Raw genomic sequence first — 16128 nt, 5'->3', positions numbered from 1 at the left:
CGCCATCGGTTGGGGTGTGACAGATTGGTATCAGAGCCATAACTATAGGGAATTAGGTTAGACACGATCTAGTCCGGATCGCTGTCTTAGAGACCTAGACTATAGTTAGGAACCAAGAGACCAAGCTTATGTGCTTATTTTATGATTGTTTCCTTCTATTCTATCATTACATCCGAACTCCGAGCCAAATTTCGTAATTTGGACGGGATTAGGAGTGAAACCCGCAAATTCCTGCCTAAATTACAAATTTTTTTGCCAAATTATTTTGTGTGAATTTCTATCAACAAACAGGGGAGAATTATACCAAATTAGGGCTGAAACCCGTAATTTGATGAAAACTTTCCTCTAAATTTTCTTAAAACAAGGAAGAAATTGCTAAGCTAGGGGTGAAACCCTAACCTTGGTAGTTATTCCCACTTTATTTTATCTCGCCAAGGCAATTGACGGACTCCAACGACCTGAACTCACGAGTATGGCCTAGAATGCGCATGCATAATGCCCAAGAATCGAGGCAGAAACATGTCCCCTAGAGTCGAAAGTGACGACGAGTCAACTGTGAATAGTTAAATTGCCATGGTTAGTCAAAGTCTAGTAGCCGCAGACAATCCATTTTCCGATTTTAAGTGTTGCTTCGTTGATCTTATGTGATTTACCTGTTTACGTGTTTTAAGATTCGTTGGTTGCTCCATTTATTATCAATCGGCGTGACCTTTGTTGCTATCCTATCTCGATTCAAATCCCTGTTGATGTGATCTAAGCGAAACCAGTGTGCTATGCTACGCTATACGACTAAGATAGACGATACAAAGTGATGCTATCCGATACGCAAAACGAACGACCCTCGACTTGTGGTTATAGGTTTCTGTTTTCTGACTGCTTCTGTGATAAAATTGCGAACGTGTTTAAGTGCTCTATTTGCTTAATTACTTATGTGCCCTAATTGCTTCTGTGCTTATGTGCCCTAATTGCTTCTGTGCTTATGTGCCTCTATGATTATGTGCTTATGTGATTATATGTGTTACGTGACGAGAGATGCGACGTGATTCTAAGCTTTAGAGATCTAAGAACGTGTGAGACTCGAATTCGTTGTGTTGAGCCTGTGACGATGTCTATTGCAGACCATGTCGTCATCTGGACAACCTAGATCACACTCGCGTCTTACCCGCCAGGAGAAAAGAGATCGACGTCTGGCTGCTATCATCTCTAAGACTGTGGCAAAAGCCGTCAGTGATGTGTTCGAGAACGCAAGCAAGTCATCTGAGGAATCCCGAACCCTCACGCCCAAAGACTCCAACAAAGCTACTTTTAGCTTCAAACAATTCAAGGCATGTGGGCCAAAAGAGTTTACTGGTGAAGATGGCCCTACGGCTCTGTTTCATTGGTTTGACTCGGTAGAAGTCACCCTTCGTCAAAGCGGATGCCCAGATCACCTCCGTACTCTCAATGCTACCGGCGTCTTCCAGTCGCGAGCTTTGGACTGGTGGACCGCAGAAAGGAACAAGCGCGGGAACGACGCTGCATACGAGCTGACATGGAAGGAATTGAAAGCGATCATGATGGACGAGTTCTGTCCTCCCCACGAACGCCAAAAGTTGGAGGATGAGTTCTGGAGTATCAAGCAAAAGGAGGGAGACAATGCTGGTCTCACCGCCCGTTTCAAGCAATTGAGTATCATATGTCCCGACCAGGTCAAGACTTCTGACATGACCATCAAGAAATACATCCGTGCTCTTCCGGATTGTGTCGCAGATTTTGTTCACGCCGCCAAACCCGCAACGATCGAGGAAACCTACCTACTCGCTGCCGAGATTAACGACAAGCGAGTTAAGGCTGGTGTCTGGGATAAGCCAACCAAGTCGTTACATCAAGTTACTGCCACATCAACCGACAACCCTACTACTCAAGCCTCCAAGTCTTCGAGAAGAAGAAAGAAGAACAAGAATTGCGCCGCCACAACCAATGCTGCTCCTCTTCAGTCAGTACCGCCACAACAGCAACAACCACAGCGCACTGCGCCAGTGATCAATGCGCCGCCAGCTAAGCGTGCGTACACCGGCCCCCACCCACTCTGTGCTACATGTTCCTATCATCACCCGGTGGGTGTGGCCTGCCGATTCTGTGCCCACTGCAACGTTTACGGGCATTTCACTGCGAGTTGCCGCTATGGTCCTCGTCAAGCTCAAGCTCAAGCCGCTGTCAACCAAGCTCTACTCCCTGCTCCTCAAGCTCCTCAAGCTCAACAAGCCGCTCAGGCCCCAACAAACAATGTTCGGACCTGCTTTGCATGTGGTGACCCTAACCACTTCGCAAACCGGTGCCCGAACAGGGTGGTGAAACAAGAAGCTCAACAACCCCAGCAACAACAACAACAGCCCCAACAGCAAGCAGCTCACGCCAGAACCTTCAACATCAACGCACGTCAGGCTCAAGCTGACAACAACGTGGTCAATGGTACGTTCCTCGTGAATGGTATATATGCATCATGTTTGTTTGATACTGGAGCCGATAACTGCTTTGTGTCATTTGAATTTGAGAAGCTTCTTAGACGTAAGCGCTCTTATCTTTCGACACCCTTCGAAGTAGAAGTCGCTACCGGAAGAACCATTGCTGTCAATTCCGTGCTCCGTGATTGTACTCTCGAGCTCAACAATCATATATTCCCGATTAATCTTATTCCAATGCAGCTCGGAAGTTTCGATGTCATAGTAGGCATGGACTTTCTTCGTGAAAACCGTGCTGAAGTTGTGTGTTCCGATAAGATGATTCGTTTTGTGCTAGCTAGTGGTGATATTCTATGTGTTTATGGTGAAACTACTGCAAAAGATCTCAAGCTCATGTCCTGTCTTCAAGCTCGCAAATATCTCCGCAAGGAATATCGAGCCTTCTTGGCCAACATCGTTGTAGCAGAGACGGACAAGAAAAAGAAAGTTGAAGTCAAGGATGTCCCCGTTGTCCGAGAATTTCCTCAGGTGTTCCCTGATGATCTTCCTGGATTACCTCCAAGTCGTGATATCGACTTTCGAATCGACCTTATTCCAGGAGCTCACCCAGTGGCCAAAGCTCCGTATCGACTCGCTCCATCTGAGATGCGAGAACTCTCAAACCAACTCCAAGAGTTACTTGAAAAAGGCTTCATTCGCCCGAGCACTTCTCCATGGGGCGCACCAGTCCTTTTCGTCAAAAAGAAGGACGGGTCGTTCCGAATGTGCATCGACTATCGGGAATTGAACAAGCTGACCATCAAGAACCGATACCCCTTACCAAGAATCGATGATCTGTTTGACCAACTACAAGGTGCTCAGTGTTTCTCCAAGATTGATCTACGTTCAGGCTATCATCAGTTGCGGATCCAAGAGGAAGACATACCCAAAACCGCTTTTCGAACCCGATACGGCCACTACGAATTTGTTGTCATGCCTTTTGGTCTGACCAACGCACCCGCGGTCTTTATGGATCTGATGAATCGCGTGTGTAAACCCTTCCTAGACCGTTTCGTCATCGTGTTTATCGACGATGTCTTGATCTACTCCAGATCGAGGGCCGAACATGCGCAGCATTTACGGTTGGTTCTCGAGTTACTTCAGGGAAATCAACTTTACGCCAAATTCTCCAAGTGTGAATTCTGGCTAGAGGAGGTTCAATTTCTGGGTCACATTGTGAATAGTCAGGGCATACACGTTGATCCCGCGAAGATCGAGGCAGTTAAAGGTTGGATTACGCCAAAGAATCCGTCGGAAGTTCGCTCTTTTCTCGGATTAGCTGGTTACTACCGGCGATTCATCGAAGGATTCTCAAAGATTGCTGTACCGCTTACCTCCCTTACTCATAAAGACAAGCCTTTTGTGTGGGGAACCGCGCAGGAGACTGCTTTCCAAACCCTTAAACACATGCTGTGCCATGCACCAGTTCTTACACTGCCGGACGGAAGCGATGACTTCGTTGTCTATTGTGATGCTTCAAACCTTGGACTTGGCTGTGTTCTCATGCAACGAGACAAGGTTATAGCTTACGCATCTCGACAGCTCAAAATCCACGAGAAGAACTATACAACCCATGACCTCGAGCTAGGCGCGGTTGTCTTTGCCTTAAAGATTTGGCGACACTACCTGTATGGTACAAAGTGCACGATCTTCACCGATCACAAGAGCCTACAACATATCTTTAACCAGAGAGAACTCAATATGCGTCAACGCCGATGGGTAGAACTTCTCAACGATTACGACTGTGAGATCCGTTATCACCCAGGCAAGGCGAATGTAGTTGCGGACGCCCTCAGCAGAAAGAATTACGTGATAGGTGTTCGAAACATCCAGGCTCAGTATAACCTCGAAGCTCTCATCCGCGAAGCACAACACGCTTGCTTTAACGAGCGTACGTTGAAGAAAGAACGAATCTACCATGATGGAACTCAACTCGTGAGCAAAGCCAACGGGATATTCTATTATCTGGACCGAATCTGGGTTCCGAGGAGGACAGATTTGCGAAAGATTATCATGAACGAAGCCCACAAATCCCGATATTCCATTCATCCCGGTTCGGACAAAATGTACCAGGACCTTCGCTACAAGTACTGGTGGCCTGGGATGAAAAGGGATATTGCCCTATATGTTGGTAGCTGTTTAACTTGTGCAAGAGTCAAGGCTGAACACCAAAGACCTTCAGGCTTACTCGAACAACCGCCGATACCCGTATGGAAGTGGGAAAGCATAGCTATGGATTTCATAACTAAGCTTCCGACTACGCCATCAGGTCACGACAGTATTTGGGTTATAGTCGACCGTCTAACCAAATCAGCCCACTTTTTGCCAATACGAGAAGACTACAAGGTGGCCAAACTAGCTCAAATCTACACCGACGAGATCATTAAGAATCATGGTACGCCTCGAGACATCATTTCAGATCGCGATGCTCGGTTTACATCGAGATTGTGGGAAACTTTTCAAGCAGCTCTTGGTACGACGCTGAATTTGAGTACCGCATTCCACCCGCAAACCGACGGGCAGACTGAAAGAACGATACGTACTATTGAAGACATGCTCCGTGCGTGTGTTATCGATTTTGGTGGTAGTTGGAGCAAACATCTACCGTTGGTCGAATTTTCGTACAATAATAGCTATCACTCCAGCATCGATATGGCACCTTTCGAAGCCTTGTATGGTAGGAGATGTCGCTCGCCTATTGTATGGCACGAGGTCGGTCATTCACAATTGACTGGGCCCGAGATTCTGCAAGAAACGACTGACAAGATCCACCAGATAAGAGAAAATTTGGTAAAAGCCCAGGACAGACAAAAGATGTACGCCGATAAACGACGCAGGCCCCGCGAATTTGCAGTTGGCGACTACGTGCTCCTAAAGGTATCACCTTGGAAGGGAGTAGTCCGATTCGGCAAAAGAGGGAAACTTGCGCCTCGATTTGTTGGACCTTTTAAGATTCTGGAAAGGATCGGTAAAGTTGCCTACAAACTCGAATTACCGGAGGAACTCAGCAATGTCCACCCGACTTTCCATATTTCAAACCTTCGAAAATGCGTTGCCGACCACGACGCAATAATACCACTCGACGATCTTCAGGTCAATGAGACGCTACACTTCGTGGAAAAGCCTGTCGAAATCATGGACCGACAGACCAAGCAACTCAGACGCTCTCGCATACCTATTGTAAAAGTACGATGGGAAGGCAAACGAGGCGCGGAGTTCACTTGGGAACTCGAAAGTGACATGAAGGCCAAGTACCCGCAGTTGTTCAGATAGATCTGAAGCGTCAAATTGGTAAAATCACACGGCGATGTACGGTTCTCGGCCTAATTTCGGGACGAAATTCCCTAAAGGAGGGGAGACTGTAACACCCCGTGTTTTCCAAAAGTCAAGTCAAAGTCAAGTGTTGACTGTTATTGGAATTAAAGATTAATAAAGATTAATTTCATTTTAGTTTCATTTTGATTTTCGTATTATTTGGAGTAAGTGTTGTATAATCAAACTAATCGACCGATAATCGACTGTGAATCAACGATCGACTGTGAATGAAAGGAAGTAACAATGCAATAAAGCTAGTCAATCAATAATCAAGCTAATCGAATCAATCATCAAACTCAAGTGTGGGGATTTTTAATGCTTTTATACGTGTGTGTGTGCCTTATGTGTTACTTGTGCATGTTTACTTTTATGTTAAGTATGTGGTGAATCAATCAAATCAATCAAGAATCGAAGGTGAATCAAACTCAATCGAAATCGAATCCAAACCGTGGTGTAAGGATGCTTGTATGTTAGATGTAGTAGTTGGAACTAAAAGTAATTTGATTAGGAATTCTATCATCCTCAAATCATCGTTCATTGAACTCGAAATATCCCAAGTCGTCGCGAAACACTCAAAACTAGGCAAGCCGTTCGAACAGGGCAACCTGATCGAACAGGCTAGCCGATCGAACAGGGCAACCTGATCGAACAGGCTAGCCGATCGAACAGGCTGTTCGTTCGGACAGCTGCTCGATCAGGGATGCTGTTCGATCAGCTGACCCTTTCCTCTTTTGGAAGCCTATAAATAGGGCTGTCCTTGTCAAGCTTTCCACTTTTGGAAAAGCTCTGACCGACCAGCCTCTTCTTCTCACTAAATCTCAGATTTCTCTCAAACCGGTAAGTATTTCACTCTAATCTTTGTACGTTTTTGTTCATTAATCGATTCTCCATCTTTCTATCTTTCAAAATCTGAATTTCATCCATGAAATCACCAAGATCTAGGTGTTCTTGAGTGATGTCATCATGGTGTTCTTGGTGTTCATCAAGAACTTCATGTTCTTGACTTCATTCAACCATGAATAAGCTAGATCTAACCGATTTCCACATAAATAACCTAAAATCTTCCAAAGATCTTAACATTTCACGGTGGAAAAGGATTGGAAGATGGGTTTTCATCTATCTTTCAACTCTTTTACACTCAAAAAAAGGTGAAAACGAGACTTGAACCGATTCACAAATCAATCTAAACAAACACATGGTTCAAGATTCGGGTTCTACCTAGAGATATACCGATTCCGGGTTAAACGTTAAACTTGGGTTCCAAACCGTCTCTGACCGAGTTTGGGTGATTCCTGCTCGAGTCAGTAGGCTAAGAGGGGATTTCAGTTTTGTGGTTCAACTCGTAGTCAAAATATCTCTAAAACACCAACAATTAACGGGAATAACCAAGTGTTAAGTGAAAGGTTAACCGAATCGAGAAGCTGGCCGAACGGCTAGGCTGTTCGATCGAACAGCCCAACCGAACGACTATGCCAGCCGATCGGCTAGGCTAACCGATCGACTAGCACTTAGTCCCACAAAACTCACAAAGTGTAGTATTGACGAGATACTGTTCGATCGACTACGCCACTCGATTGTAATCATTACTGCTCGAATCATGAGATACTATACTTCAAACACTTAGACTTTTCGAAACATTGGAATGTCACCCGATCGAACATGCCAACCGATCAAGTGACATATTTGAAAACAATGAAGTGCTAGCCGATCGGTTGGGCTAACCGATCGAACAGCTGTTCGAGCGGCCAACTTGAAAGGTAGTACAAACCATCATACACAAACACATCCTTCACATCAAAGGAAGAAACAATTCACTTGAAGGAACCAGCCGATCGAGCCAGCCAGCCGATCGAATGGGTGTTCGAACGGACTTCCAAACCAATCGAACAGCCCACTCGATCGAACTGCTGTCCGATCGAATGGCCTACTCGATCCAAGTACATTGTTTACTTTTCCGCGTTACTCATCGTTGTGTTATCGAACTATTCAGGCTAACCTATTCTCAGTGCTCCCTTCAATCCACATCAACCACTGTGAGTATACTCGATCCCTTTTTGCTTTCAGCACTTTTGGGTGTTACATACGTAAACTATCAAAATCACAATCAACACAAACTATTTGAACGCTAACCTATTTGCATGTGCTACTTGACTAAATGAATGCTGTTTATTATGTTTACACGTGGAGTGCTATCTACCTGCTTTAGCAACATAGTACTATAGTTTGGACTCAGCACCCGTTCACACGGGGGTTGCTAAGGACAATTACTTGCATGGATTACGGTGGTAATCATGTATTGCGAACTGTCTCGGACAGTCAACCCGCAGTCGTTGGTATCGATGGTCCCATGTCGATAATTTACATGCATCGTTTTCCCTTGTGTACGTGCTTGGTTATGCGTAATCTATTCGAACTCTATATGCTATATCAAACTTGTGTACTCACCTTTACATTATATGTATTGACTTTTATTTTAACGTATGTGACAGGTGTTTAAGCTACTAGCTTGCTAGGGAAGCGAAGCAATAATAAGCTTCTAGGAGTCTGTGACCTTAGGACAGTGTCCATGTACCTGCTCCAGGGCCATGATTATCTGTAGATCTTGTACTGGCACCTGTAGTCAGTAAGATTTACGGATAGCCGTCTAGAAGTCTTAAAACAATATTTAAATTCAGTCTGTAATAATTAAGAATTTGAGTTGTCGGAACAGTTCCCATATTGTTTAGTTGATTTCTATGATAACTTGTTATTATTTGGGACACGGTATGGGACGTGTTATATAACTGAATTGTATGATAGTTGTTGTGGAAACTTCTGAACAATCTGTTTCGCTCAGTGCCGCGCCCCGATGATTCCGCCATCGGTTGGGGTGTGACAAGATCACTTCTCCGAGGACCATATGGATGAAGATACTGATCCAACTGAACCTGCTCGTGGTACGCCCACGCATCCGATAGAAGTCTCTGATGGGTCATCCTTCCATGGCACACCCTATCAGGGACCTGATAGTTTCCAAGCGTTGTTTGACCGACATGAGTGGTACTACACACCACCTCAACAGACATCACAACAACCGCGACATCCACAGGATCCCTCTGAGGATTCACGCTTTGTGGCAGTTACGCCACCACCTCCGCCACCGGCGCAACCAGTAATGCCTGATCCGCCAAGGCGTAGGAGGACAAATGCCCGTATGTCCACACGAGGAGGAGGGGGTATCCACTTCAGCACCCCTCGACATTCTAGTAGTAGCCACTATCCGCCACTACAAGAAGAAGGACCTTCAAGTCCTATACAGGAGGCGAACTCCGCACCAGCTGCACCAAATTCGCCACCATTTGGGTATGACCAACCCATACCTGCTTACACGGGTCCAACGGCTTACAACCCGTTCGAACCGTCACAAGCACAATACAACTACAATTATGAGTGCGAACCATATGTGGTGTCGGCTAGATATAATGCACGCTACCCTGACGGAGCTCATGGGAACACGGGAGCTCCGGACTACTCAGCTCATGGGTATCCAATACCTCCCAGACCTCCAGCTCCGCAACAAGCGCCACAACCACGTTTCTCTCCTCCTGAACAGGAAGAGATACTCCATCGACTAGATCATGTGGAGAGAGAGTTCGAGGAAGAGAAAAAGAGCCACCGAGGATTTCTCAAAGGCTTGGCGAACCTACTAAAGGGCAAAAAGAAGAAACGTGACCACTAGCCCATAATAGTTACACTAATGTAATTTCTATTTTGAAATAAGTCCCTGCGTGGACACTTATCATATTTCAGTCCCTACGTGGACTTATCTTTTAGTCCTTGCATGGACACTTATTTTATGTTAGTCCCTGCGTGGACTTGTCACTTATTTTAAACCTCTATAGAGGTATGTACTATTTGAAAGACCCATTTAGGGCAATATGTGATTGTATTTGAGATTATGGAATGTATGTTATGAGTTTTGTTTTAATATGTATGAAATAGATCAAAACCATTCCTTTTAAATTGATCTGCCTAAATAAAGAATCTTACGAGTGAAACCTAGCCTGGTGTCTTTTAAGATCCGGCCAAGATGGTAGGACTTAATTAACAGATTCAGATTCCCTGTTAAACGCTGCAAGCATGTTAACAATCATGGCAGATGTGATTCGTTAAAATCACACGCGTCATTCTTATACAATAATCCTTTAAGGATTTCAAAACCCAACTAAATGATTTATAAATCGTGGGTTAAATCACCAATGAAGGTGATCAATTTTATTTAAACATCCATTAGTGATGTAGTGCCTACGGGCCAATCCTATTAAAACATCCATTAGTGATGTAGTGCCTACGGGCCAAATCTTATTAAATCATCCATTAAGTGATGTAGTGCCTACGGGCCAACCATATTAAAACATCCATTAGAGGTGTGGTGCCTATGGGCCGCAATAATTGTCTTATAAAGACAAAAGGCAGTGGTGGTCTATGACTCTCTGTCAGAAAGAGATAAAAGAACTACGGTTCAAATCTCTATGCCTTTGATTCTCTGAAATCTCGGCTAATAATATAAAACATCCTCGTGATTAGGCTTTATGCCGCCAATATTATTGATATAGCTGAAATAGGATATATTCAAATCCTAATATTTAATGAAGTAATAAGTTAACCAAATATGGTCTCTGTTACCATGGTTGACAAATTGTCATAAAAGACAATTATATAATAATCTCCTGAATAAAATTTTGTTATCTTCTGTAACAAATTCAAGTTACAATGGCGGATCCCAATGGAGAGAATAGCCATACAAATGAAGATGACTACGACAATGCGCAGGTGCATCTGACCGGCGCACAGCTAAAGGCTCTAATTGACAATGCTGTTCAGGCAGCTCTTGATCGTCAATACACTGAGTCTCATAGCAGATCTGTAAACAAAACCACTCTCCAAACCAAAGACACACTCTAAACCACCCTCTCAACCCAAGAAGGATGACGACAATCACTCGTCAGCTGAAAATAGTATTCGTCGTGAACGAGAGTACACTGATGCATCTGGTGCCAAGGGTTGCACCTACAAGTATTTTGTATCTTGTAAGCCCCGGGAATTTACGGGGGAGAAAGGTGCTGTTGATTGTATCACCTGGCTAGATGAGATGGACACTATTGTGGACATCAGTGGGTGCGCAGAGAAGGATGTGGTGAAGTTTGTGTCCCAGTCATTTAAGGGCGAGGCCCTGGCATGGTGGAGAGCGTTGGTGCAGGCATCAGGTAAGTCTGCTTTATACAAGATGACATGGGAGGAATTTATTGCTCTCATTAAGGAAAACTACTGCCCTCAGCATGAGGTTGAGAAGATCGAGGCTGACTTTGTGTCACTGGTGATGACGAACCTGGACTGCCAGGCTTATTTGACGAGCTTCAATACGATGTCTCGCCTGGTTCCATACCTTGTGACACCAGAGTCTAGAAGAATCGCCCGTTTCATTGGGGGCTTGGAGCCTGCGATAAAGGCTAGCGTGAAGGCCTCTCGGCCGACGACCTTCAGGTCAGTTACTGACCTCTCCTTGTCTCTCACTTTAGATGCTGTCCGTCTGAGGACGCTAAGGAGCAAGGAGGCTGAGAAGAGAAAACGTGAGGATGATACCTCACGAAGATCTGGAAAGAAGCACCGTGGAAACGGTGACGGCAAGAGAGGGGCTGAGACGAAGAAGGATGGGCAGGCTGGTGAAAGACCCAATTGCAAAATCTGCAAGAAACCCCACTCTGGGAAATGTAGGTTTGCGTCAAATTCACAGTCGCAGCCAAAGACTTCCTCCTGTGGACTATGCAAGTCCAAGGATCATAAGACGGTGGATTGTAAGAAAATCAAGGACGCAACCTGCTACGGTTGCAATGAAAAGGGGCATATCAAGAGTAACTGCCCTAAGAACGCCAGGAAGGCGGAGGAGACCAAGAAGACAAACGCGAGAGTCTTCCGCATGGATGCAAAGGAGGCAGTACAGAACGACAATGTGCTTACAGGTACTTTTCTCGTAAATAATATATTTGCAAGAGTACTTTTCGATTCTGGCGCTGATAAGTCCTTTGTAGACCAAAAGTTTTGTAAACTATTGAACATGCCGATCAAAACCCTAGATATGAAATACGAGGTAGAGTTAGCAGACGGCACGATAGAAACCGTATCCACTGTTCTAGAGGGATGTGAAATGTCCATTAAGAACCATTCTTTTCCTCTATCTCTACTTCCCTTCAAACTAGCGGGTTTCGACATTGTTCTAGGCATGGACTGGTTATCCCGTAATCAGGCCCAAATCATTTGCGGCAAAAGGCATATAGTGTTAAAGACTCCGAGTGGTGAATCGCTTACCATTTGAGGAGATACGCAGTACGGATTGCCCGAGGACGTATCTATGCTCAAAGCTTCTAGGTGTTTGAACAGGGGCTGTGTCATTTACATGGCTCAGGTGATAATTGAAGAACCGAAGCCAAAGATCGAGGATCTTCCTGTCATTTCTGAATATCCCGAGGTTTTTCCTGAAGAACTACCTGGTTTGCCACCAGATAGACAAGTGGAATTCAGAATAGATATCATACCAGGAGCAGCTCCTATAGCTAGAGCACCTTACAGGCTAGCTCCTACTGAAATGAAGGAACTAAGGACCCAGTTGGATGAACTGTTGGCAAAAGGTTTTATCAGACCTAGTTCGTCTCCCTGGGGAGCACCTGTCCTATTTGTAAAGAAGAAGGACGGATCGATGAGGTTGTGCATCGATTACGGAGAGCTGAACAAAGTTACCATAAAGAATAGATATCCTTTGCCAAGGATCGACGATCTGTTCGATCAGCTGCAAGGAGCGAGCTATTTCTCGAAGATCGACTTGAGGTCGGGCTATCATCAGCTAAGGGTCAGAGATGAAGATGTACATAAGACAGCATTTAGGACTCGTTATGGTCATTACGAGTTCCTAGTGATGCCTTTTGGGCTCACAAATGCACCGGCTGCGTTCATGGATCTCATGAATCGCATCTGCAAGCCGTATTTGGACAAATTTGTCATCGTCTTCATCGACGATATTCTTATATATTCCAAAAGCCAAGCTGACCACGAGAAGCACCTCCGTTGCATTCTCGAATTACTATAGCGTGAGAAACTCTACGCCAAATTCTCGAAATGTGAATTCTGGCTACGAGAGGTTCAGTTTTTAGGTCACGTTGTAAGTGAACGTGGTATCCAAGTGGATCCCGCTAAGGTAGAGGCAGTCATGAACTGGCAAAAGCCAAAGACGCCTACCGAAATTCGTAGTTTCCTGGGGTTAGCAGGATACTACAGAAGATTTATTGAGAATTTTTCAAGGATTGCTACGCCCTTGACTTCCTTAACCAAGAAGAAAGAAAAATTTATTTGGGACCCAAAGCAGCAAGAGTCCTTCGAAGTTCTGAAGCAGAAGCTAAGCAACGCACCTGTGTTGACACTACCTGAAGGTACAGATGAATTCGTAGTTTACTGCGATGCATCACACACAGGCATGGCGTGTGTGCTTATGCAGAAGGGCAAGGTGATTTCCTATGCTTCACGACAACTAAAGGTGCACGAAAAGAATTACACCACCCATGACTTGGAGTTGGGTGCCGTTGTATTTGCACTGAAATTGTGGAGGCATTACCTTTATGGTATTAAATTTGTGATTTATTCTGATCACAAAAGCCTCCAGCACCTGTTCAATCAGAAAGAGTTAAACATGAGGCAGCGCCGTTGGATGGAAACCTTGAATGACTATGATTGCGAGATCAGGTACCATCCCGGCAAGGCGAATGTAGTCGCTGATGCCTTGAGCAGGAAAGAAAGGGTAAAACCCATTCGAATCAATGCCAAGAGCATTGAAGTCAAGAACAATTTGATTGAGAGGATACTAGCTGCACAGCGAGAGGCTGTGTTGGAAGCTAATTATCCTAATGAAAAGTTAGGAGTAACTGAGGAGCAGTTGACTCTTAGCAAGGATGGAATTCTTAGACTGAACGGACGTATATGGGTTTCGATTTATGGAGGACTACGAGATGTTATCCTCCAGGAAGCCCATAGTTCCAAATATTCAGTCCATCCTGGTGCAGACAAGATGTATCAAGATTTAAAGGCGAACTATTGGTGGATAGGCTTGAAAAAGTCTGTGGCCGCCCACGTAGCAAAGTGCTTGACTTGTGCTCAAGTCAAAGCCGAGCACCAAAAGCCGTCTGGCTTGCTACAACAGCCTGAACTTCCCGAGTGGAAGTGGGAATGCGTAACTATGGACTTCATAACCAAGTTACCCAAAACCAGGAAAGGAAACGATACAATATGGGTTATAGTCGATAGGCTGACTAAATCAGCTCATTTTCTACCCATCAAGGAGACGTATAGCTCCGATATGTTAGCCCAACTTTATGTTGATAAGATTGTAGCCTTACACGGCATACCTGTGTCTATTATCTCCGACAGGGATACTAGATACACGTCTCATTTCTGGAATAGTTTCCAGCAATCTTTGGGCACGCGTTTAAACTTTAGTACGGCTTACCATCCACAGACGGACGGTCAAAGTGAGCGTACCATCCAAACGCTAGAAGACATGCTTCGTGCATGTGCAATCGATTTAGGCGGTAACTGGGATAAGAATCTACCCCTAATCGAATTCTCCTACAATAATAGCTACCATACCAGCATAAACGCTGCGCCTTTCGAGGCATTATACGGTAGGAAATGTAGATCGCCTGTTTGTTGGGCGGAAGTAGGAGAGGTTCAATTATCGGGACCAGAGATAGTTTTCCAGACAATGGACAAGATTGTCCAGATACGGGAACGTCTCAAGGCTGCCCGTGATAGGCAGAAAAGCTACGCTGATCCGAAGCGTAAGGATTTTTACTTCGAAGTAGGTGAAAAGGTATTGCTTAAGGTGTCACCCTGGAAGGGAGTGATGCGTTTCGGCAAGAAAGGCAAACTGAGTCCGAGATACATAGGACCTTTTGAGGTCATTGAACGTGTCGGATCAGTTGCCTATAAATTAAATTTGCCTGAAGAGCTCAATGGAATTCACAACGTGTTCCACATCTGCAATCTCAAGAAATGCTTCGCCGATGAATCATTGGTGATCCCACATACAGATGTGCATATAGATGAGAGCTTAAAGTTTATAGAAAAACCTTTGTCGATTGAGGATCGACAGGTAAAGAAGCTTCGAAGAAAGCACGTACCGATTGTAAAAGTCAAATGGGATGCTCGTAGAGGTCCTGAATATACGTGGGAAGTCGAAGCTACAATGAAAGAAAAATACCCCTATTTATTTGAGTAAATCTCGGGTCGAGATTTATTTGAGTAAATCTCGGGTCGAGATTTATTTTAAGGGGGTGAGGATGTAACACCTCGAATTTTTGTGTCCAATGATGTGTTAACACGTGTCATTTGATTACACGTGGCATTTATATTAAATAAAGGACTAATTTTGACAAACCTTGAAAGTATGTAAATTCGAGGGTTATAAATGTCAACAAGGGTAAATATACTGTATAATAACCCTAAAATAATGCTTGTACCTTCAAACGAATAAATCATGGATCGTACGGAAGCGAAACACGAAAGAAAGTGAGAGATTACAAGCTACAGGGGTTAACTGTGTCAACATGTTTAATTATACCTCTGAGTGACCCTTTAACATTTCCAAAGCTTTGTAACAGTATTATACGCTCACTAGAATATACTGTATAAATTCCGTGAAGTTCTATTTTAAAACGAGAGAGTTATGATCAGATTCGTGCGAGAAGGGTTAAAAGCGTCAATAATATAATTTAAGGCTTTCTGAATAATTAATAAACTAACCGGGGACTTAACAACGCGGGTAAATAACACGAGGTCCTTAGTTGTAATTAACCGAGGGCCAAACCGCAAAGTTACCCCTTCAAACTCGAAAGGTCAGGTAAATCATTACGAAAGATTTCGTTATTAATGGCCAGATTCTAATAATCATTACAAAAGATTTAAAAATCCTGGAATTTTAACCTCTCGCGACCCGCGTAAGGGATTGGGTTAAGTTGAGGCGGGCCGCGAGCCACCTCTTAACCGCGTCTGATCTTTACACATCAGGCGGCTCGCGTAAAAGCAGCATGGATTCTCCATGCGGGTCGCGTGGGACTCCCAGATGCAGAAACCTTGTATTCTTATGCCTTTTGAGCTTGTGAACGATCAAAACACCAATTAATGAAGCATGGGCACCCCCTACTCGACCCATAGCTCTATGGGACACCTGCCCATCATCCATACTCCTCTGTAGTGTGAGTTGTAATGATCTCATGGCAAATTGAACACTATAAATAAGCACATTTGGTTC

The sequence above is a fragment of the Helianthus annuus genome, chromosome 11, assembly GCF_002127325.2.
Source record: "Helianthus annuus cultivar XRQ/B chromosome 11, HanXRQr2.0-SUNRISE, whole genome shotgun sequence".
NCBI classification, from domain to species: Eukaryota; Viridiplantae; Streptophyta; class Magnoliopsida; order Asterales; family Asteraceae; genus Helianthus; species Helianthus annuus.
This window is presented reverse-complemented; position numbering follows the sequence as displayed.